Genomic DNA, 24,704 nt, shown 5'->3' with positions numbered 1-24,704 from the left:
AACCAAGCCTTTAAATGTTCTAAGTCTGAAATGGCCATAGGCAATGCCATTTTGGCATTTGAATTCCGACAAAAATGGTTAAGCACTAAAAACATGTTCTTGTATCATTGGTTGCTTCTAACTTAGCACTTGGGTGAGGTGTAGGTCGTAGTTGAGTTGGATGTCAACTTGAACCCTTAAAAATTTCCCAAAACTCCTTAGAACGTGCGGTGAATCACGTTCCAGTGCCATGTTCGTGAACTAGAGTTTGGCGTGACGAGCCCATGCTGGCATGCAACCATCTCCTCCTTGAGTTGCTCATTGACCTTGGTGATTGCTTCGCCTGGTAGTTGATACTACTGGCTTTAGGTTAGGGAAATTAGTCGAACTGCATCCGAAGTCGTTAGCGGTCTTTGTGACGATTTAAAAAGCGTGTTCGTCACCATTTTGGCAATTGGCTTCCGTGGCCGCGGTCACCACGCACGCATGCGCTATGGGTGTCGGGCTCGCGCCGTAGCCAGAGTGGCGGTCATGGGCCGGTCTCGGCTGGCTGCGGCTAGTCCTATTGCTGCATGTGCACCATCCCGTTTGGCTGGTCGCCTGGGCGCGGTCGCTGTTGTGGGTGGTGCGGGCACGCTGCAGGTCGTTGGTCCATGCCATGGTTGCGACTGTAGTGCGTGGTCGACGTGGGGCTCGCTTCATCCCTCGTTCTACCTATCACGCAGTCCATGTGTTGGAGCCCTACCGTTGTGTCCAACCAGTGGCTCGACTGTAAAAGCGATGGGATGCTCCCCTGCCCTGCCTTGTCTCACTGGCTGCCATGGAGATCCCAGATCAGGTTCGGTCACTCTGAGTTAAGCGCGTCGTGCCAATGCCTCCTGTTCGCTAGTCGCGTGCACATGCTCGTGTCGCAGCAGGAGATCTGAGTTGGCCATCTTAAGCCATCCGCCTGCGTGCGGGTGCTTCTCCATGACATGGCACGGCTAGAGCTCGTCTAGCCACCCTCCAATCTGCTTATGTTCCGGTCCTCCGTGACCTAATTCTTTGCGCCAGTAGGTGGCTCTAGAAGCCCACTAAGCGCTTTGTCTTTCCCATCCCCAATCAAGGGCTATCGACGACCAATTGAGCATTTTGTCATCGCGGGCCATGGTCACCGATGTGACCAGGAACTAGGAAGAGAGGTGGGATTGGAGCGATAGAAGTTTGATTGTTTGAGACCATAAACTCACATTGACCCCCTCCACTTGGTGCTCGTGCTGTTTTGTCCAGGAGGCTCACCATCGACGCGATGACGTGTCGGTGCCATGCTCGGCATGCCACCGTGAGGTGCGGGCGCACATGGCCAGCGCTGTGGGGGCCATCTCTAGCTTAACCATCACCTTGATCATGTTCGTTGTAAGTTGCTGATGCTCAATCACTGCCCTTTTAGTTCGTTAGTGGCTCTAACTCGCCAAAACGCTCACGCCGCCATGGTGGTTGGTCCATCGCCATGAGCGGCGTGATAGAAGTTGTCGTTAGGCTCCCAACCATCACCTAGGAATGCGTGCTTTGCGGTAGGCATAGGTCAGCTCCTTTATCCCTGTTGTAGCGAGCTTTGTGTGCTCAGCGCAGCCGCCTATGCCGCTGGTCATCGTGTCAGTGAACGCGAGGTAGAGTAGGGGTCTCCCTGTGGTGAAGGCGACATTTTCTAGGGTCCTTAGTGTAACACCCTTGGTGTTACCGCTTAAACAACTTGCTAAACTATGTTATGAGCATCATATTTATGTATCGATGCATGTGATAAAATGTGTAGATCAATTTTCGTAACTCAAAACGATCAACAAAAATGCTAAACGAAAGTTGATTCAATAGTCATGTTATATCACTTAGGGTTTAAAACCAATTTTTGTTAAACAAAAATACTATAGAACATGTATGTGATACTAAATAAAGTTGGAAGTATAAACTTGGTAGATGACAATGCAACTTTAACTTTTGGAAAATAGATGTTGTTAACTAGTGTTTTGGGAGCTCTAAAATCAAACTTGACGTTAAGATAAGCTCTTGAACGATTATTAAAGTACCATTTTGGTGAATTATATTGAGCAAAATAGTTAAATGGTGCTTAAATATTTTGCTCCTACGGGTTAGTATAAGGTATGGACTATTGCATGAAGTAGTTGTTGGTTGAAGTTAACAAGGTTTAGATCTATTAAAAATTGTGACAAAAGAGTTAGTATGGAAAAGTAGTAAGACAGTGCTATTTTGATATTTAATTTCTAACAAAAATGTTTAAACACTAGTTGCACGTTTTGGTATTGTTGATTGCATCAAAGTGAGTGCTTGAGCATGGCATAGGTCGACATTGTGTTGGATGTCCCATTGTCCGCTCTAAAATAGCCCTAACTTCACTAGAACGCGCTGTGAACCCTGATTCGGTGCTCGGTTCGTGAACCGGTGTTCAGCGTGATGAACCCATGTTGGCACCTCCCTATCTCCCTCTCTGGTCGCTCTCTGGACGTGAGGTTTTCTTTGTTAGCTAGGTGTTAGTATCGACTTTGGGTTCATGGAGTTGGTTGAGTCTTCATCAAGTTGGTAAGTAGTTTTTGGACTGCTTTAATAAGCGTGCGTGTCACTGTTTTGTCCGTTTGGCTTCGTGGCCTTTCCCTGTAGGCTAGTGCCGCCTGCCGAGACGCTGCCACGACGCGCCTCTCACCTCGCCTACCCTCTTCTACGCGTAGCGTCGAGGTGAGGCTATGACTATCGTCGCTCGATCATCATGGCATTTTCCCCACCCTCTGATTCACCTCGACTGATGTAGCGCGTGCCCTCTACTTCTCAACCCGCCTACCATGCCCTTATCTTGACGCCGTTGCGTGGCCGCATGCAGGCGCTAACCGACGCATCGCTCGCTCGTGTGGTCATATCTCCGCTGCCGTCGTCCATGCCCTGCCAAGACCAAGCCATTCCATCCCGACACCCCACGTCACACTCCATCTGTGCCGCACCATGCAGATGCTCTCGCTCCTTAACGTGGCCTCGACCGAGGTTGGTGGAGCCTGGAAGCCACTACCCTATTGCCTTGCCATAGAAGGAGCCACGCCGCTTCGCAAGCTTAAAATGCACGGTCCATGTTATTCCATCTCGATTCAGTACCCCAGCGGCTAGGATTGGTAGTTAGCAAGCAAACCGACCTGCACCAAAGTGCAAATGAGCCTTGTAGTCGGCCAATTTGGCGTTTTGCTCGACGTCAGCCATGGGTGCCGCCAAATCGGTTGGTTGGGAGGTAAGGCGTGTAGGCGTGGTAGCAGTTCAATTGCTCGTAACCCTGAGCTCACCTTGACTCCCCCTATTCGGTGCTCACACTATTTTGGCCAAGGTGCTCGTCGTTGGTGGGGTGACGCATCGGTGTCCTTCATAGAGCGCCATTGTCCCGCTTAGTCACACATGGCCAGACCGCTGCAGCGCTCTCTAGCTTCAACCGTCAGTAGGGCGTGCACCATGGTGAGCTAATGATGCTCCTTTGCTATCTCTACCTTTCCATGAGGACATAGGCTCGTCAGAACAGTCATGTCACCGCTGTGGATCGTCGCTCGCCGCTGTAGCCCACGATAGTGCACCTCTGAGTCCCTAACCACCACCCATCCTTACGCGTTTAGCTGTAGATGATGGTCGGCCACTTACTTCTGTCATATCAAGCCTAGTTTGCCCGACTGAAAGGTCCTAATGGCTAGAGGGGGGGTGAATAGCCTAATAAAAATTTCTACAACAATACTTAACAAAATGGTTAGACAATTATGAGGCAAAGTAAGTGTTGCGCTAGCCTACTCAAAATACAAGCCACCTACCATAATTCTAGTTTAGATAGTGTCTATTCACACAATAGCTATGACACTACCCTATGTTAGTGTGCTCTCAAAAGCTAACTAAAGAGCCACACCAACCAAGCAAGCAAGCTCTCACAACTAGCTACACTAAAGAGCTTGTCAACTAGTTTATAGTAAAGTAAAGAGAGTGATCAAGAAGGTTATACCGCCGTATAGATGGAGGAACCAATCAATCACAAGGATGAATTACAATGAAGACCAATCACCTCAGAATCAATGAAGAACATAATGATTTTTTGCCAAGGTTCACTTGCTTACCGACAAGCTAGTCCTCGTTGTGGCGATTTACTCACTTGGAGGTTCACGCGCTAATTGGCTTCACACGCCAAACCCTCAATAGGGTGCCGCACAACTAACACAAGATGAGGATCACACAAGCCATGAGCAATCCACTAGAGTACATTTTGGTGCTCCGTCGGGGAAAAGTCAAGAACCCCTCACAATTACCATGATCAGAGCCGGAGATAATCACCACCCTTCGCTCAACGATCCTCGCTGCTCCAAGCCATCTAGGTGGCGGCAACCACCAAGAGTAACAAGCAAATCCCATAGCGAAACATGAACACCAAGTGCCTCTAGATGTAATCACTCAAGCAATACACTTGGATTCACTCCCAATCTCACAAAGATAATGAATCAATGATGGAGATGAGTGAGAGGGCTTTGGCTAAGCTCACAAGGTTGCTATGTCAATGAAAATGGCTAAAGGTTATGAGCTACAGCCGGCCATAGGGCTTAAATAGAAGCCCCACGAAATAGAGCCGTTATACCCCTTCACTGGGCATAACACAGGCTGACCAGACGCAGCACCGGACGCTGCACTAGATGTGAATACTGAACGTGTCCGGTAGCTACCAAACCACCACGTGTCCAACCATTGCCTCCAACGACTCTCTGACACGATGACCAGATGCACAGTCCAAAACGACCGGACTCTCACCCGCTGCATCCGGTCAAGTCTAGTAAGCCTCTAGGGCTGACCGGACGCGACAGTTAGAAACCAACCGGACGCTGAGCCTCAGTGTCCGGTCGAGTATAGTAAGCATCCTCCGACGACCGGACGCGTTCGGCCACACCGGACCAGACGTAGCCAGCGTCTGATCGACTGTACTGCCGAACACCGCGTCTTCTAATTCACACCGGACACGTCTGGTGTGGCGACCGAACGCGTCCGGTCGCTGAGTACGTCGCCAAATACCGAACGTGTCTGGTCACCATATTGGACGCATCCGGTCACTCTGTAACCAGCGCGACTAACTCATTTTCACCTCCAACTTCTTCACCCTTGCTCAAATGTGCCAACCACCAAGTGTATCACCTTGTGCATATGTGTTAGCATATTTTCACAAATATTTTCAAGGGTGTTAGCACTCCACTAGATCCTAAATGCATATGCAATGAGTTAGAGCATCTAGTGGCACTTTGATAACCGTATTCCAATATGAGTTTCACCCCTCTTAATAGTATGACTATCAAACCTAAATGTGATCACACTTTCTAAGTGTCTTGATTACTAAAACAAAAAAGCTCCTATGGTTTATACCTTTGCCTTGAGCTTTTTGTTTTTCTCTTTCTTCTTTCCAAGTCCAAGCACTTGATCATCATCATGGTATCATCATCATGTTATGATCTTCATTTGCTTCACCACTTGGAATGTGCTACCTATCTCATGATCACTTAATAAACTAGGTTAGCACTTAGGGTTTCATCAATTCACCAAAACCAAACTAGAGCTTTCACCGACGTAACCGTCTTGTGCCATCGGCCGGTGCACGTGGGGATCCCGGGGACCTCCCCGTGGTAAAGGCAAAGACATCCGAGAGTATAATTGCTAGATTACTAACGGTAGGAATACTGCTCATAGTAGTCATGTTATTATGTAGAAGCACGGGGGTTTTTCTGCAAAGTTGTCGTCGCGTAGGTGCCTTGGCCTTGGGCCGTTGCTGGGCTACCACAGCACACGCGCAGCCACGCCGCGCTGGACTATCGGGCCAGAAGGGCCGCTGCCGGCCCTTTTATTTTCCTAATGTATTTTCTAATTTAGTTTCTAAGGTAAACATGTAAATTCAATATAAATTTGTGTAGTGGATCAAAAATTATAAAACTAATTTTGTTAGGTTTCTAAAACTATGATATATCTGCTAGTATATTTTATTCATATAGTTTTATAATATTCTTAGGAGCTATATAATTAATTTGTGGTACTTAATATTATTAAAATATAAATTTATAGGAATTATTGTGATGAATTGGTAGTAGTACTGGCCCTAAAATTTTTATAGTAGATTCTTAACATTATTAGGTGCTCACTATAATTTTTGTAGCTCCATAATAATTAGTTTGCTAAGGTAGCTAAATGAGACCTAGTTTGAAAATATATGTTTAAATCAATAAGATGCCGAAACACCTAGGGATTTTATAACTAAAACATTATGGGAAATTAGGGCCTAGTTCGACAATCTAGATACATAGGCTAGCACGTTAGAGCTATCTCATTAGCTTATGAGGCGTAATCGAATTTCTAAGAGTTTTGGTTGTCATTGATTAATTACATCTATGCGTTGCATCCACGTATATCATAATAGGAATAACGATAGGTCGTGGAGATGCTTGAAGTAGCAGAAAAGATGGTGCTTGATGATTATGTCGCCACGATGGAATACTAACTTTTGGTTATATCTTACCTAGGCAAGCCACGATGCATAACCCCTATTATTCTACACTTTATCTTATGCTTGTGCATTAGGTTTTAAGGAGTTGAATGAAAACCACTTGCATATATATCCTTATCCTATGAGTCCTACTAGTATGTCCGGATCGTGTAGATTGCTATGCTATAGAATCCGATAGAAGTCAAGTGATTACCTGTCACTCACGAGAGATAAGAAATATATTATTGTTGTAATGATATTACTATCAAATGGAATATATATAAAAAATAATTGGAGACTGGGCAGAATGGTATTTTGGATCTAGACTTGGTTAGGCATTCGAGCGAGGCTCAGATTGCATTTGTTCCACCTATGTCGATTGAGGACCATCCGTTGCATTTGATTTTAGTCAGGTCACAGACTTATTATCCTAAGCACATACTTGCTTATGGGGGAGGGAAGGCTCGTTGCTCTCTTGTTGTGGGTTCCGTCTCTTTCCGGACCGACTGATCGGAGGCCGGGATGGTGGAGGTCTAAGCACTACACTGAGTTCAGGACTCAGGTGTAGGGGCTTGGAGTCCAAGTTTGGACAGAGACCTGGACCCCTTGACAGGAGAGTAATGGGTTGGTCCTGCTTGTGCCTAGGGTACAAGCGGGACATGTATTTTGGGGTACTCAGCTGGGATACATTGATTCACAAATCACCATATAATACAGTATGACTTGTCTACGATTTACCACTATAGTAAGAACTAAAATATGAAAGATGGTAAAATAGTTCTGATTGCTTACCACCTGCTTGAAAAGTAGCACATGTGCTTACATAGAATGGTTAGTTAATGAATTAATGATGACTGATAATAAAATTGAATATAAGGATGTACACTTAGTAATGCCTCCTACAGATACAATGAACCCATAAGCCAGATAGCTTTGTATATCCTTGGGGTCTTTTCTTTCCTCCTGACGAGTAAGTCTTGCGGAGTACAATTGAGTACTCATGGTTTATTCTATCCTGTTGCAGGTGACAGATGGATGCTAGAGCTAACACTTATGTGCTGGAACCTTCTGGTGGGCTTAGCGAGGATTTTCTTAATGTTGCGACATACAGTTTATTTGAAAATTCCACCCAAAATATTTTACAATGGAAAAACTTATGACCTGTTATAATGTATATAACATATCATCATGTTAATGTTTAACTTGTCATTAAATGATTTTGTTTCTAGTGAAACTCTAATAACATGGTTATAATCCGCTGTTATAAATAATAAATATTATACTTTGATGTTGCATGGAAAGTGATGTAAGAAATGACTTAAGAATATTGTAAGCTTTATTCTTTTATTTGTGACCCTTATGGAAAAATGTGGATTTTCAGGTTCTCCCTTGGGGTGTCCTCGATGAAACTGTGTAATTTAATGTCCTCCTTTGAGTACTTAGTATCTAATGGAATATAAGTACTCCTGGGATACATTAGAGTATACGGTTCTTCCACACTTAGTGCAAAAGCTCTTCTCTGGTGTAATAGTGTTCCGTAACGTCACGTAATATTCTGTGAAGTTAGGGGTTCTTCTGTACATGTGCGGGTGCGTGCATGAGTTTCCCGTTGCGGGCCACTTGTTGGGCCGGCCTGGTACGCGCACGACCATTTTCGTGTGAGCCGCCTAGGCTATTGGACCGAATCGGTTGCCGCTGGCCCTTTTCAATTTCTAAAGCATTTTCTAATTTAGCTTCTAAGATAAATTTATAAATTCAATATAAATTGTGTAGTTAACCAAAAATTATGAAACTAATTTTATCAGGTTCCTAAAATCATGATCTATCTGCTAGTATATTTTATTCACATAAATTTATAATATTCTTAGGAGCTTTATAATTAATTTGAGATACTTAATATTATTAAAATATAAACTTGTAGAAATTGTTGTGATAAATTAGTGATAGTGTTGGCTCTAAAATTTTCATAGTAAATCCCTAACGTTATTAAGTGCTCACTGTAATTTTTGTAGCTCCATAATAATTAGTTTGCTAAGGTAGCTAAATGAGCCATAGTTCAAAAATATATATTTAATCAATTAAATGCCAAAACACCTTGGGATTTTAGAACTAAAATATTTTTTCTAGAGACAAAGCCTTACTTGACGACGTGGATACGTAGAACAGCACATTAGTCATTAAAGCTTGCTCATTAGCTTGCGGAGCGTAATCGTATAGTTAAGAGTCACGGTTATCGTTGATTAATTGCGTCTCTACATTGCATCCACGTATATCATAATAGGAACAACGATGGATCATGGAGTTAACCAAGGTAGCAGAAAAGATGGTGCCTTGATGATTGTGTCACCTTGATGGAATGCTAACTTTTGATTATATCTTACCTAGGCAAGTCCCGATGCATAACCTCTATTATTCTGCACTTTATCTTATGCGTGTGCATTAAGTTTTAAGGAGTTGAATGAAAATCACTTGCATATATATATTCTTATCCTATGAGTCTTACTAGTATGATAGGATCATGTAGATTGCTATGCTATAGGACTCCGGTAGAAGTCGAGTGATTGTCTTAAACTCACAAGAGATAGAAAAGATATTATTGTTGTCATTATATTACTATCACATGAAATATATATGAATGATAAATAGAGACCGGACAAGAATATATTATGGGTATTGGTGGGTGTAAGAGGTTGTGTCCCATGGCCAACGGGGAATAGCTTGGTTACACTATTTTTCCTGTCCGTGTTGGTTAAGGATCGGCCGTTGTATTGGATTCTAGTCAGGTTATAGACTTATTATCCTGAGCACATACTTGCTTATAGGAGCGAAAAGGCTCATTGCTATCTTATCATGGGTTCTGGCTCTTTTTGGACCAACTGATTGGAGGCGGGGATAGTAGAGGTCTAAGCACCACACTGAGTCTAGGACTCAGGTGTGGGGCTTAGAGTCTAAGTTTGGATGAGGACCTAGACCCCTTGATAAGAGAGTGGTGGGTTGGTCCTACTTGTGTTGGGGGTATAAGCGAGGCGTGTGTTTTGGGATACCTAGCTGGGATACATTGGTTCACGAATCGTCGTATGATATGGTATGACTTGGCTACAATCTAGCACCGTAAGTAAGAACTAGAATATAAAAGACGGTAAAATAGTTCTGATTGCTTACCACCTACTTGAAAGTAGCATAGGTGCTTACATAGAATGGTTAATTAATGAACTAATGACGACTGCTAATAAAATTGAATATAAGGACGCACGTTTAGTAATGCTCCTACAGATGCAATAAATCCATAAGCCAGATAGCCTTGCATATCCTTAGAGTCTTTTCTTTCATCCTAATAGGTAAGTCTTGCGGAGTACAATTGAGTACTCAGAATTTGTTCTATCCTGTTGCAGGTGACAGGTGGATGGTAGAGCTTGTAAGGAAAATAGACCCTTGGTCCATTTACTTTGAATTTTGGTATTTGATGACCAACACAACCAAATTGGACTAATGAATTTGCAAGTGATTATTTTGTAGTTCAATAGGATGCAAGACATAACTTGGACAAAGGCAACGTGATGATCCGATGATCAACACCTCAAGCAAGACCTTAAAAGCATAAGAGAAGACCCAAGATATCAAGCAAAGTCCAAACATGAAGATAGGAACCAAGCCGTACATAAGATCGCGAAGAAACAAGCTCACAGAGGTGACCGAAAGCTAGAGGAAGTGACCGGAAGCTCAGATCAAGAGGCTCGGCAACAGGCGTGACCGGACGATGGACCGGACGCTAGCGGTAGATCGACCGGACACAGGACAACAGAGTCCGGTCGAGTACAGAGAGGTTCTAGAGCAGTGAAAATGCGACCGGACACGTCCAGTGGCATGTGACCGGATGCTGGCAGCATTCGATCAATGGATCACGGCTCTAACGGTCGGGACGATCGGACACGTCTGGTCAGGACATGATCAGCGTCCGGTCAGTAGCAGAAAAGCAAGATTTCGTCCCCAATGGCTACTTTCTCAGTGGGGCTTATAAATACAACCCCCAACTGGCTAAATGAGTAGAGTGAAGCTGAGGAAACATACCAAGAGTGTTGATACACCATTTTAGTGATCTCCACTTACATAGTGCTTGGTGATTCATTAGGTGATTAGCGTAGGTGCTTTGTGAAGTGCTTAGGTTGATTAGACCACCGCTTATGCGCTTGCTCTAGATTTAGGCCTAGTGTTTAGTGAGGTTTGCATACCTCTTACCACTCGGTGCTTGCGAGCACCATCGTTGTACATCGGAGGGGCTTATAGTCTTGCAAGATCACACCAACCGCGTTTGTGGTGTGGCTGCCACCGTGTACCGGAGGGAACAAGGCCCACAACGTTTCAGCCGGAAGCTTGATAGTGAAGACGGCGGGGAGCATCTGGGAGAGGCTTGTCGGAAGGTACGTCGGAGACCCACTTGCATGTGGGGAAGGCCCGAGGCTATCCATGGAGTTACCCGATCGGAAGCTTGCCCCTTGCAAGGGATTTCTTGCGAGGAGCTCTAACGAGGACTAGGGGGAAGCTTGCGCGTTTCTCGATACTTTAGTAAAAATACCAGAGTCGTCGACGAGAGTTTGCATATCTCTACCTTGCTCTTTAGCTTTCGCATTTACATTGATTATATTACTCCTTTTGCGGTAGAGATAGCAACACCCTAGCAAAATCATAGTTGCACATTTAGATAGTTTATCTTTTGTATAGGTTTTGCTAGGGTTAGAAAAAAAGGCCATAGTTTAGAGTTAGATTTTTAAGTTGCCTAATTCACCCCCCCCTCTTAGGCGTCATGGTCCCCCTTCAGAGCTGACACTTGTGTGCGGAAACCGCCTGGTGGGCTCAGCGATGATTTTCTTAACGTTGCGGACATAGAGTTTATTTAAAATTTCCACACAAAATATTTTATAATGGAAAAACTTATAACCTGTTATGATGTACATAACGAATCATCATGTTAATATTTGACTTGTCGTTAAATGATTTTATTTCCGCGGAAACTCTGATAACATGGTTATATTTCGCTGTTATAAACAATAAATATTATACTCTGATGTTGCATGGAAAGTGATGTAAGAAATGGCTAAAATATTGTAAGTTTTATTCTCACATTTATGATCTTGTTGAAAAATGTGGATTTTTTTGTTCTCTCATGGGGTGTGCTCGACAGAACTATTTAAATTAGCTCACTCTTAGGGTGTTTAGTGTCTAATAGAAGACAAGCACCTCCGAAAGTGAGTTATTTGAGACGATTCTGCCACAATACTCGCCCACCATTAAACACTAAGTACGTGATGTTTGACTTAAATTTGGTCATCTGTCGAGCCCACCATTCGGAAGAACTCGAAACCATCCATATGTGATATATTATAAATGAATAGTGAAGTCTACAAATAAGATTACAAGCTTTAGTTTACACTACAATACATGACACAACTAATATTACAATACCAGTTCAGAGTGATAGGGGAAGTTCAGAAATACTAAGATGATTACAATACTATTTCAGTTCACTTTTACATTATTATTGAAAGTTCATACCATTACTTCTAAAACTTAACTACGACAAGGTCGTGACACCCTTGTCCGTCGGTTTTGACTTCCGGAATCTGGGTTTCTTGAACACTACGAAATGTTTAAGTCAGATCCTAGCCGAGTGATAGCCTAGGAACCCATGCCTTAAGTGGCCTCTTAAGCGGGGGATTGACCCGTTTGACTAATGCCTTGGTCATCGAACAGAATTTTTTTTAATTTTAATACTTTTTGAAAACTAATTTTAAATCTAACACTGCCTGTTTTTTTTAAACTAACACTTTTGGCCGCGCCTATTGTCCTGGTGTGGCCAAATGCCTATGCCGCGTCATGCATGGTGGCACGGTAGAGGGCTGATGTGGCGGCGACCGGATTCGCGATCGTTGACGTGGTAGGGCTCTGCCGCGCCACTGATCTTGGCACGGCAGTGCCGCGCCACGATGTGTGGCATGGCAGGGCCAAATAAATATCGCGAATGAGCCTGCCCGCCTGCCCGCATGCCTACCTGCCCGGCCGCCGCCGTGCAGCGCCCACCGCCAGCGCCCACACACGCCCGCCCACGCCGCGCCCGCCCACTCCCCAAACAGCGCCCGCGCCGGCTGCGCCACGAACGCCGTTGCGTCAAGGCCGCCCGCTCCTAAGGTACCTCCATCTCGATTTCAAGTTATTTTGATTATTATTGATTTAGGATAATTAGTGATTTAGGATAGTTAGTAATTTAGGATAGTTAGGGTTTCATGATTGTTATTGATTTATGATAGTTAATGATTTAGGATAGTTAGTGATTTAGGATAGTTAGGTTAGTGAATTTGTTTATGATTTACGTAGGCAGTTTTTAGGTTTGAGGTTGTGTGTTCTAGTATAGTTAGGATTTTGGGTTTAGGGATTGATTAGGTATTTATTATTTAGTTTATAGTTAGTTATTTAGTTAGGGATTTTGGGTATAGATACTAGTTTACAAATGTCGGTACTTACTAGTGCGTGATACGTCAATTTTGATGACTTCATGAAGTTTTGTCAAATGCTTATATTCCTAGTGAAGTTGTTTATGTTGCTAGTGCGTGATATGTCTGTTAATATTACTTTGAATATATACATGTGCTCTCATATTGTGTTCATATTGCATAATAAGTAGTTCAAGTTTTGCAATGCTACATAATGTTAATTTGAATACTCTAACGCTTTGTTTATCAATTTGTAACAGGATGGTCCCTCCCACGCAGTACCCGTTGTACCCCATTCTTGAGGTGGAGTACAATGACCAGCACTGAGCACACATCTTGAGTGACAACGACGCAGAGGTGGCTTTGCCTACTTTGAGGCCCCGCACGCACACCAGGGCACACTAGTGGGACAAGCGTCACACGCCGTACATACGGCGTGCTGGCTTCCTCGAGCTTATCTGTGTTGTCTACCATGGTCTTCTGCCTCTTGACCCAGCACTACTTACTGTAGCTGTAGACAGGTGCAAATGCATTCTTTGTATGTAAACTTTCTTATAACAAATTTGAGGCAACTAACAGTCGTTCCATTCTTATAACAGGTGGAGGCCTGAGACCCACACGTTCCACCTACCTTGTGGTGAGATGACCTTGACCATGCAGGACATGAAGGCTATTTTTGGCCTTCGATTGGGGGGACTTCCAGTGACATGGATAGTTGACAACGATCACTAGAGAGAACTGGTGGTTCAGTTTACTAGCTTTCTTCCACCGGACGACGAGGCTTCCAAGAAAAATAAGTGAAAAATTCAAGCCTATTTAATACTTGCATTGCTTTCCTGCAGCCATCGGGTCTCATTTTCTTTGGTTAATTTTAGGAAAACTTCTGGTGTTTCGTCGTTCTGGATCACAGAGTGCTTTGATTACTTGGACCCACTGACTGAGGAGGCTCAGATCGACAGGTTCGCTCGAGTGTGGCTCTGGCACTTTCTTGGTGCTTTCCTCTTTTTCAGATGCCTCGAGCAACACCATCAACTGGATCTTCCTTGACATACTACGCCAGCCATAGGAGAATATAGCGGCGTACAGCTGGGGCAGCGTAGTCCAGTCATGGACGTATCGATAGCTATACGTTGCCTGTTGTCGCACCTCAGGGTATGCGAACCTTGGGGGTTGCTCGTACCTACTCTAGGTTTGGTGTTGGGAACGATGGCCCATTAGGAGGCCCCTTAATACTGGTTTACCGATAAGTACTTCGGTTCATTATATTCTTTGATATGGTTACATGTGATGAGTTTATTAGTGGCTAATTCATTATCGTGTTCAATGCAGCAATGGAACGGGCAGGATACACTCCCTACAACTCTGTTTATCTAGACGGAATTAGAGTTAGTTAGAGGGAATGCGAGGCGCAAGTATAGAGAGTACACGGATGGTCTCGACGTCCTAACACAACACCAGGTTACGCTCTCTTTACCATCATACCTGTGTCTTGTTCGATCTACACTATATCACAACCTAACTCAATTATGAAATGTTTAGGTGCATTGGTGTCCTTGGGATGCTCCGGAGCTCTAGTACTATCTCAGTCCTGTCACTAGGGATGAGTCAGAGGAGTATCGCTGCAACGTCCCTCTTATTTTCTTCCACGTGGTCGAGATTCACTTGCCCGTCAGGGTCTACAGATAGTTTGGAAGAATGACAGGCTGCCCACCACCGCTTTACTCCACCAACCAAGGATTGCATAGGTGCGTTATCGATTAATAACAAAACTATAATTCAGAGGTGTGTGTGGTACAACTAACATCATTTTGTTGCAGGTATGACCACAGGAAGAGGTACAAGACCAAGGATTGGCGCATGACACACAACGCGCACATCCACTTGTGGGAAACTAGGGAATGACAGTCGGTCCATGCGGGTCCTCCACACGACCAGCACACCTTCGACGAGTACCTACGCTAGCTTCATAGGTCTACGAGGACACATATCAAGCATGGTACACTAAGGAGGCGATTAACGAGGACTCGGAGGAAGATGTGATCAAAGATGTGTACGACATTGCCACTAGAGAGGACACACAGCTACAGAGAGCCCCGCTACAAAGATACGTGGTAAGATACTTAAATTGTACAATTTGTTAGCCATTTGGTATTAATTATGTATACTAAAACTGTTCAACCACGTTTCTGTACCCAGGCGACACAATTGTCGAGGCTGTCCAACGAAGCAGCGTTCCAGCTTCACGAGTCTAGAAGGCAGGGGTCAGGCGTTCTCGAGGCTTTTGTGGAGGTAAACATAAACTAGTCCCTTCCAAAAATATTTCTTTAGTGTATATGCGTTTAGGAAATGCACTAACTTTAACGTCTATTTATGCAGAAGGTGAATAAGAGCTGTAGGAAGCTAGCTCAAAAGCTAAACTATATGGACACTCCTTATGAGAAACCGTCACTCCCGACGTAGTCGGGTGGCATGTCTTCAGCCTCTTTGAGGACACCAGCCGGCTCTTCTCAGCCGGTGACAGGTGTCACTTCCACGGTGCGTACACCACCACATCATAGTGCTAGGAAGGACCCTGCAACCGAGGACGACGATGATGATGACCTCCCGGGCTTTCGCAGATAGCACGACCAGTGGGACGATTGGCTGTAGGACGAGATCGGCATGTCTCAGCTAGGTGGTGCCCCACTTAGTACCTAAGGAGCCTCATAGATACTAACAAAGGTAGTTTCTTTAAATACGTAGGCTACATGAACTAACGATCATAAAGAATTCTAAGTAATCGTACATATCATATACTTGCAGGGTACGAGCCGTACGCACCGACGACGTGACCACATCGACGTTGGTTATAATCCCAATGTGTTGCCAACAAATCTGAAGAGACAGAGACGTCCGAGGGATCCTTATACTCATAAGTCTTAGTTTGTTAGGTCGAACTATTATTGGCGTCCGAAACTTACAGGCTTAGTTGGTTATGTTATGTCGAACTTATGTCAAACCAATGAAAATGTTATGTGGTAGCTTGTCAACTTGCGCATGGACTTTATTTATTTGCTTCATATTCGTTTCAATGCGTCGCGGCATCACTGCATGCGAGATTAAGTAGCAACTAGTTTGGAAACCAGCAGTCCCGGGGTATCTCGACGCCGGTGGCCGGCGTCTTGCACGAGGGGTCGAGGAAGCCGGGGTCCATGGTTGTGTCGCCGCCGATCCTACAATATGGGGCCAAAAAGGCAAATAAATAAGTTCCTTTAAAAAATATTCGTTTCAATCCAATCCAATTTTTCGTAATCGATTAGTTAACATGGTGGTTAACCGTATTATGAAAGACGAAAAAAATCATTGGCTTATCAAATTCTCTATTCGGCCATAAAAAAATTCAATAAAAGACATGAACAAATCCACTATTGATTTTACGTCAAGCAATACTTAGAATAACTCCCACTATCGGCGCGACGCGTTCCGATTAAACCGTCCAGATACCGCCGGGCAGGCGGCGGGCGCGACGGCCAGGCGGGCTTGCTGCTCGGGCAGGCGGGACTGGCCGCGGAGTTTTATTCGGCTCTGCCGCGCCACGGATCAGGGCACGGCACTGCCGCGCCAAGGTCGGTGGCGCGGCAGGCCCTGCCACATCAACGGTCAGCGAATCCGGTCGCCGCCACGTCAGCCCTCTGCCGCGCCACCATGCATGGCGCGGCACAGGCATTTGACCACACCAGGGCAATAGACGCGTCCAAAAAGTGTTAGTTTAAAAAAAACATGCAGTGTTAGATTTAAAAATAGTTTTCAAAAAGTGTTAAAATTAAAAAAAAAATCTCAAACACTGGAGTACTTATATTACTGCCTTGGTGAGGATACTCGAGATACATGCCTTCGTCATTTGAGGAGCTAAAAATGCATTTTGATAGTCCTAAATGAGAACACGGACAATTGTGATACAATTAGCAAGTTTAGCATTAAAAAACTTTTTTAGAGTATCAAAGAACTTATTAGAGGAGAACGAGGGATAAAATTTAAAATATGGTACAATTAGCAAGTTTCTATACCTATAATATTAAAGAGACAAATTTATTTCTCATTTTTTCGTCCAGCTCGCCCTAACTACCCACACAATAGAGAGTTTCTTACTTCTCACTATTTTTTATACTTCTCAAACAACACCCACGCCATCCATGTCTCGTATGTAACCTGGACTCATGACTCTATGTATCTTATGTGTGACTTGGACTCATGACCCATGCTTATATGTCATATGAGTTAGAACCAATCGTGTCTAGTGATAATATGGAGTCAGATTCATGTATTGAGTTGTGTTGTAACGCAGGATGCGTTTATTAGGAAGTATAAAAACATTTTTAGAGTATCAAAAACTTGGATGAAAATTCCATTTATGGTGTCACCCCCTGTCCTTTGATTTGACTTCTGAAACCCATGATTCTTGGGTGCTACAAAACGTTTCACTCTGGATACCAACCGAGTGTAGCCTGGGAGACCTCGAGCCCTGAGCGGCCTCCTGGGCAGGGGCTTGACCGGCTTGCCTAATGCCTTAGTTGTAGTCATGAGGAGCTAGTCGGCGTAGCTCACTCCATCCTCAAATAGTACTTAGTGCCTTAAAAGATACATGTCATCATCATTTATGGGGAGCTAAAAATTGCATTTTAGCATACATAAATGAGAATATGGGGTAATCATGTACAATTAGCAAATTCAGTATAAAAATGCATTTTTAGAGTATCAAAAACTTACATATGAGTTAGAGCAACTCACCACTAGGGATTATACGGAGTCTGATCCCTATACATATTGGGTTCCATTGTAATACACGAGTACATCGTCCTTTGATTTGACTTCTGAAATCCATGTTTCTTGATGCTACTAAATATTTCGCTCAGATCCTAGCAGAGTGATAGCCCGGGGGAGAGCCGTCGAGCCATGAGTGGCCTCGCGAGCAGGGTTTGGCTGTCCTGACTAATGCCTTAGTTGTAGTCATCATGAGCTAGTTGGCCTAGCTCACTCCGTTCTCAAATAGTAATTAGTGCCTTAGTGAGGATATCCAAGATATGAGTTATCGTCATTTATGGGAAGCTAAAAATGCATTTTGACAGACATAAATAAGAAATAATTGTGATACAATTAGGAATTTAGTATAAAAATGCAATTTTAGAGTGTCGAAAACTTGTATAAGAACCAGAGACAAAAAAAATCATCATTTATGGGGAGCTAAATTTGCATTTTGACAGACATAAATAAGAATATATAGGATAAACTGGTACAATTAGCTAATTTAGTATGAAAATGCAATTTTGGAGTATATCGAAAACTTATATAACAAGAGACAAACATGGACAAGGGATAAAAAAGTTAAAAATGCTTGGTGCTAATTTCTAGCACTTTGTACATCATCTGCTATGTACATGTGTTTATACATACATGTTTACATACATGCTTCTTCTTTACACATATAGTACATGTACATAGCTGATTAGCTGTGCCTCCCTTCCCGGGAAGCAATTTGATACGAAATTAGAACACATTAAAATCAGGTCTAAAACCCGTATTTTAACAGTACGGTACTAAAACCTCCGACAGACGCGCACGCGCCCGTCCGTTTCCGCTTTGGTGCCGCCGCTCGCCCTGCTCCTTCTTGCCGCTCTCGCGCTCGCGCGGGTTGTCTCCCACTCCCACGGCGGCGGGGCTTGTACGATCTGGCGTGCGTCACCCAGCTATCCTGACGCCACAGGTGAAACGCCTGTCTGCCTCTCCGGCTGCGCGCGCGGCCTGCGGTTTCACAATCTTCGTCTGGCTGACAGTGACAGGCGTGTGCTCACCTGCTCCGGCACCTTCTTGGCCAAGCACGAGGTAATGACTCTGCACCTTCCTGCGCATTAGTGATTGTGTTAGTGCGTTCGTCCCAACTCTCCTCATTGCCATCGCAATGTGCACCTGCATTGGCATGGTAGAGACAAGGTGAGCAAGAAATCTTTCTTTCTAGTAATAACCGATGATTAGTGCACCATTGAACTGCTGGTTGTCCTAGCTTAGTTCTTTTGCAAAAAGACAGCTTATCTGCTGACAGTGGTCTTTCCTTGAGATCAAGCCATGATGACTGAATACTAGCACTTCTGCTAACTGATGATAACTAAAACTGATAAATTAGTATAGTGAACTCCTTTCCTTGAAAATATCAAAGTAGCTATATATTTGAATGAAAAGATATTTATGGCCTTCGTTTGTTCATACATTTGCCTGGTGCAATGTATGAAATGATCATATAAACACAGCGTATACAGCATTTGGCGATTCATGCATGCCAAACAGCTTTGCATACCCGACAACCCGAATAGCTACTGATGTACTTCTTTCTATTGACCCATAAAAGGATGAAGTTGTCTCTGCAATCGGGAAACGCATAGCTGCTTGGACATTTCTTCCGGAAGGTAATATGCATTGGGTCATTTGGCTAATGGAGCTAGATGGACATTCTCTGACGGCTGCTATGTTTCTGGTTCAGAAAACGCTGAATCAATTCAGGTTCTGCGCTATGAAATCGTTCAAAAGTATGATGCCCACTTTGATTATTTTCATGACAAAAACAACCTGAAGCGTGGCGGTCAGCGAATTGCAACTGTCCTTGTGTACTTGACAGATGTCAAGAAGGGTGGAGAGACTGTATTTCCAAATGCTGAGGTATACACTTAATTCTGAGATTACTTTTCTGTCTTTTGAAAATAGAGCTCTGAGATTACTTCAGTTTAGAGTGACTCACTCGATCAGAAACGTATGAATTCATTTGGCACGTTGCTTTCAGGGTAGCCCTTTACAGTACAAGGATGAAACTTGGTCAGAGTGTTCAAGATCTGGCCTGGCAGGTATCTTTCAGCCTCTTACTACGTATTAAAAGTAATACTTTTCCGAGCTGATCTGCCTCTATTGGCATTGACGATTTACTTCAGTAGCCCCAAACAAAGTTGTGCATCATCCTATTCCTATGACAAGGCTGTGCATGCTCTTCTCCTGCAGTGAAGCCAAAAAAAGGAGACGCGCTACTGTTCTTCAGTCTTCATGTCAATGCAACAACTGATACAAGTAGTCTTCATGGGAGCTGCCCAGTAATTGAGGGTGAGAAGTGGTCTGCAACGAAATGGATTCACGTCAGATCATTCGATAATCCCCCAAATGTAAGGACGGACGCGCCATGTTCCGTTGACAACGTGCTCTGCCCTAAATGGGCTGTTAGTGGGGAGTGTTCCAAGAACCCAACATATATGGTTGGCAGTTTGGCACCATGGATACTTTCGGATTTTGCCGCAAAAGTTGCGGGCTTTGTGATGCTTGAACTGCTCAACCAATGTGAATGTGTTTTGGGTGTTAGGCCACTCCCTGTTGTTTTTTAGCCCATCCTATTTTCACTCTGCAGGGTAGTAAATAACAGATGAATCAGGTCTCTGAGTAATACAGGAGTGATGATTACTCCTTTCCATAGGACCTATGTATTGACCTGACAACATCTTGACATAAAAGAAAAAAAATTCGGTCAGGACTTCGTAAACTCGTTCTGATGTGTTAGAGTGTTACTGGCCATACAACCTGACGGAACATCCAGATATTCCTTCGGCAATGTCTGAACAGAACTAAGTCTTCAGAGTTCAGGTCCCAATTCATCCTGCCAAGGCCACACTGCAAAAACCCTGTTTCTCAGAGTTTTCAGTTTCATGCACAATAGCTCCAAGCAGGTCAAGAGGAAGTGCAAACTTTAATTTAGGTTATAAGCACGAATCATAATCCGCATTCAAATTAACTCTTCTGATGCTGAGGAAAATTCAAGTAAACAATAATGATGAAACAAGAAAAAAAAGTAGTACTTAACAAAGCTGAAATTCTGGAACTAGAGTGTCTAGCCATCATCCTGTTCCAAGTAACTTCACACTGCAGCAGGAAGAACGGCTCCAGCTTGCTTGCCGTCGACGCCAACAAGTTCAAGGGATCTGCAAGACCGCAACGCCTAGCCGCAAGCAACGGCGTGGAGGCGAGGGCTTGGCAAGAACGCTCCATGGCAGCCTCGTCGTATCGTACGGTTTATGACTGGGGATTTTTTTTTATTTTAATCCTTTTTTATTTAATATTTCAATAATAATCACTCCAATATGCTGTCCCGTCAATGCATGTGGCGCGACAACTTTATTTGGTCACGCCAGCGGCGCTGACGCGACCAAAAAGGTCAGCCGCAAAAAAAAAATTAGGAGCGATTATTATTGAAATATTAAATAAAAAATTTAAAAAATTCTCCAATGACCGGCAGAATCAGAGGGGGTTGAACGATAGTTCAAGTTAATGCTGGGACCCGAATGGAAATATACAAAGTAACCAGCTGCCGCTAGGCTCAAGGTGACTTGTTCCTTCGAGACTTTAAAAAAAAGAACCGAGTAGAAGGACCGGCGATTATATGAATTAAAAAGAAAGCTCAGACTAAACAAAAAAAAATGATCCCATAAGTGGTTTATAATGAAAGACCAAAGCTACAATAACTAGTTAAGACAATTCTAGCACTACAAACAGCTCACAACAAGAGAAAAACTTCCAACACAAACACCACAACAAAAACATCTAATGAAAAGGCAAAGCCTCCGCCACTAGGTTTCGAAAGGCATGACCTTTTAAAACCATCCATGATTTAAGAAGGTCTTACGGCAACAAATCATGCAAGTGGTCCCCATACTTTTGTATTACGTCCTTGTTGAACTTCCTGTTATTCTCAGTGGCGCCCATGATCCTTCGAGACATCATGGCCCTAGGACACACCATGTGGCCCCGATACGTTGACCTGCTAGCATGCGGTTGTTCAGCTCCTTAGCTACTAGCCAAGTGGCAAGGGCGACTCTTCTCTCCCCTTGTGCTCTAACTAGACCCCCTACACCTCATCGCTGCCGTTGTGCACTGGAGCTCCGTCGCAAAGGCCCCCGTGTTCTTTTTCGGTGGAAACTGGCAAGGACATTGTTGACGCAAAAATCGGTCACACACCATAAGAATCTAGAATGCTCGTCGCAAATAGACTGCGAAGAACACAATAGATAACAACACACTTTCATAGTGAAGCAAAGCCATGCAAACTAGCAAAGCATGGTTATTGTGCTTACATGACGAAGAATGACTAATTTTCGTGCAAACTATCAAAGGAATCGGTGAAGCTCTCATCTAGGAGGAACTCCGTCGGGGCAAGAACATTGATGGGTTGCCCTAGTCAGCCAATAAGCCTAGGACGCTATCTTTGATCGCTGGATCAAACGGTGAACAACATGGAGGTTGGAAGATGTGCAAAAGAAAGGTGGAGGGTTGATTGATTTTTATTTGAATGTGTGTTGAGTACCTCAATGGACCGTCATTATATTTATACCTGAATGGCCGATTCTTTGTCTGAACAAAAATTTCTATAGGAGACACTGGAACAATATAATTGTATTGGAAAGCACCTAAGGGCTAATTTGGAAGTAAGGGGGAGGCACACCTAGAAATGAAAAAACCTCCATGAAGAACTAAATAATTATTCAAATTATTTCCCCATGGATTTCCCACCCTGAGAAAAGTCAGGGATCCCAAGGAAATTTGAGTTATCAGCCCTAATAAGATATGGATCATGAAATAAAACAAAAGGTAAAACTAATGCTCCTAACAAATAAAGTCTCATAGAAATACATTTGAAAATTCAAATGGGTACAATTTTAGTGTTTAATAAGCCAGAAAGGATTTCGGTTAATAAAAAAAATTGGATTTGCTAAAATTCAGGTGTCGCGACCGTATTGCATATATTCTTATATTAAATTGTAGCTTTAGTTCATTACAATTTCTGCAATTTTTGGTTCCGAGAACAAACAAAACCCGTTAGACAAAACCATAAATAAATCTGACAAAATCTCATCTGTGTTGGCACAAAGACAATTAACAATTTATAATTATTTCTTTAGTCAGAGAAAGACAAAATTTGATATGTTGTGACACAAAGACAGATAACAAAATCACAAAAATAACAATTTACTTGTACTGGTCAGTGATACAAGAGTGTTGTATGGAACCATCTTAAAATTTTAACACCTGAAATCTAGAAGAAGGACAAAAGGAATATGGTTAACCGACTTTTTTTGGTTTAATCAGTTCAGTTTGATTAAACAATCTGGGTGAATTTTTGCCGCCCCTACCAAGATCCCTCGAGCCATGAGTGGCCTCCGGAGCAAGGCTTGACCCATTCGACTAATGGCTTAGTTGAAGTCATCATAAGCTACTATGTTTGGCTCATCCCATCCTCAAACGACACCTAGTGTCTATTTGGTTAGTGGCCTGGGATTGATGTTTAGGCCAGGCAACAACATCCACCCCCAGGCCACCAAAAATGGACGCCTCAGATTGCTGCTTGGGCCAGGCAGTTTTCCTAGGGTCTCATCCAAACAAACCCTTATCGTATTTGGTGAGATACTCGAACGCGTTTTCAGCATTTAGGGAGCTTAAAAAGCAGTTTGACGAGAATATGGGACAATTGTGGTAAAATTAGAAAATTTAGTATAAAAATATTTGTCGGTGCGAAAAGTGACCAACAAGTAAATATTTGTCGTTTTGTCGTACGTTGTGATCGGATGTGGCCTAGCACTCAATGACACAGAGTTTATACTGGTTCAGGCAACGTGCCCTACGTCCAGTTCGAGTCGGTCGGAGATTTTATTCCTGAGCCCAGGTGTTCGAAGTTTGTTGTGGAGTTACAAACGAGTGGGAGTAAGATGGGGGGTGTTAGAAGTCTGACCGGACTCTGGACCGAAGAGCCAAGAGTGACAGGAGCTCCTACGTGCGCTATGTATTGGAGCATATGCTCTGTGTAGCTTTAGAATGTCTAAAGCTAGCAGAGAGTGAGTCGGAATGATCCGTCGTCTCTTTTTCTGTTGTCTGGGAGAGAGCGCATCCTCTTTTATAGGTTAAGGGGATGGTCTTATAGGTGAGAGAGAGTGTGTGTGTGCTACTAGTCTTGTTGCCCACGCCGTCGGGTACAAGACTGTTTGTCAGCGCCCACAATACTGTTGATGCCCAGATGTATATGGCAGGCTCCATTGTGTTCTTCTGGTATGGCAAATGTCGGCGGCTATGATACTGTAGGATAAATGTCGACGCCCACAACACTGTTCGTGTTCTGGCATGTCTGTAAGGTTATAAAGTACCCTTCTGACATGACCCGACAGTACTGTCCTGTAGGTGTGCAGGGTACGGTCCTCGGTATTGTAGTTGACTTGAGCGTCTTACCTTATCTGCTCCGCCTGATTTCTTGGGTCCTCACCGAGCGGGTGTCCCCGGTCGGTCGTTCCTAGTCGGCTCCGACCGCGCCGGTCGGAGAAGAGCCGCAGACAGAGGTTCGGTGTATTTCCGATCGGAGAAGTTGGTCGAAGTCGGAAGCGAGCGTCGTCCCCTCCTAGGCCAAGCCTTTCGATCGGAGAAGCGGGTCGAAGTCGGAAGCGAGCGTCGTCCCCTCCTTGGCCAGGCCTTCCGGTCAGTAAAGCGGGTCGGAGTCGGAAACGAGCATCGTCCCCTCCTTGGCTAGGCCTTCCGGTCGGAGACTGGATCTCTCTTCCAGCCTGTCGTTAGGCATTTGGGCCGGCCCAGGAGTTGTGTGTCTTTCGTAATGTCGTCTGCTGGGCCGAGCTCTTGCTGGGAAGCGGGCCCATTAGGGACCCGAGTTTATTAACCCGACA

At 44.0% G+C, this 24,704-nt stretch overlaps 1 pseudogene; it reads left to right on the top strand.

Moving 5' to 3' along the window:
- Positions 1-12,512: 12,512 nt before the first annotated feature.
- LOC136454696 (probable prolyl 4-hydroxylase 6) lies at positions 12,513-20,317 on the top strand (annotated as a pseudogene).
- Positions 20,318-24,704: the final 4,387 nt, after the last annotated feature.

The sequence above is a fragment of the Miscanthus floridulus genome, chromosome 1, assembly GCF_019320115.1.
Source record: "Miscanthus floridulus cultivar M001 chromosome 1, ASM1932011v1, whole genome shotgun sequence".
Lineage (NCBI taxonomy): Eukaryota > Viridiplantae > Streptophyta > Magnoliopsida > Poales > Poaceae > Miscanthus > Miscanthus floridulus.
Note: the sequence above shows the minus strand (reverse complement) of the source record. Positions and strands in the feature narration are given on the sequence as shown.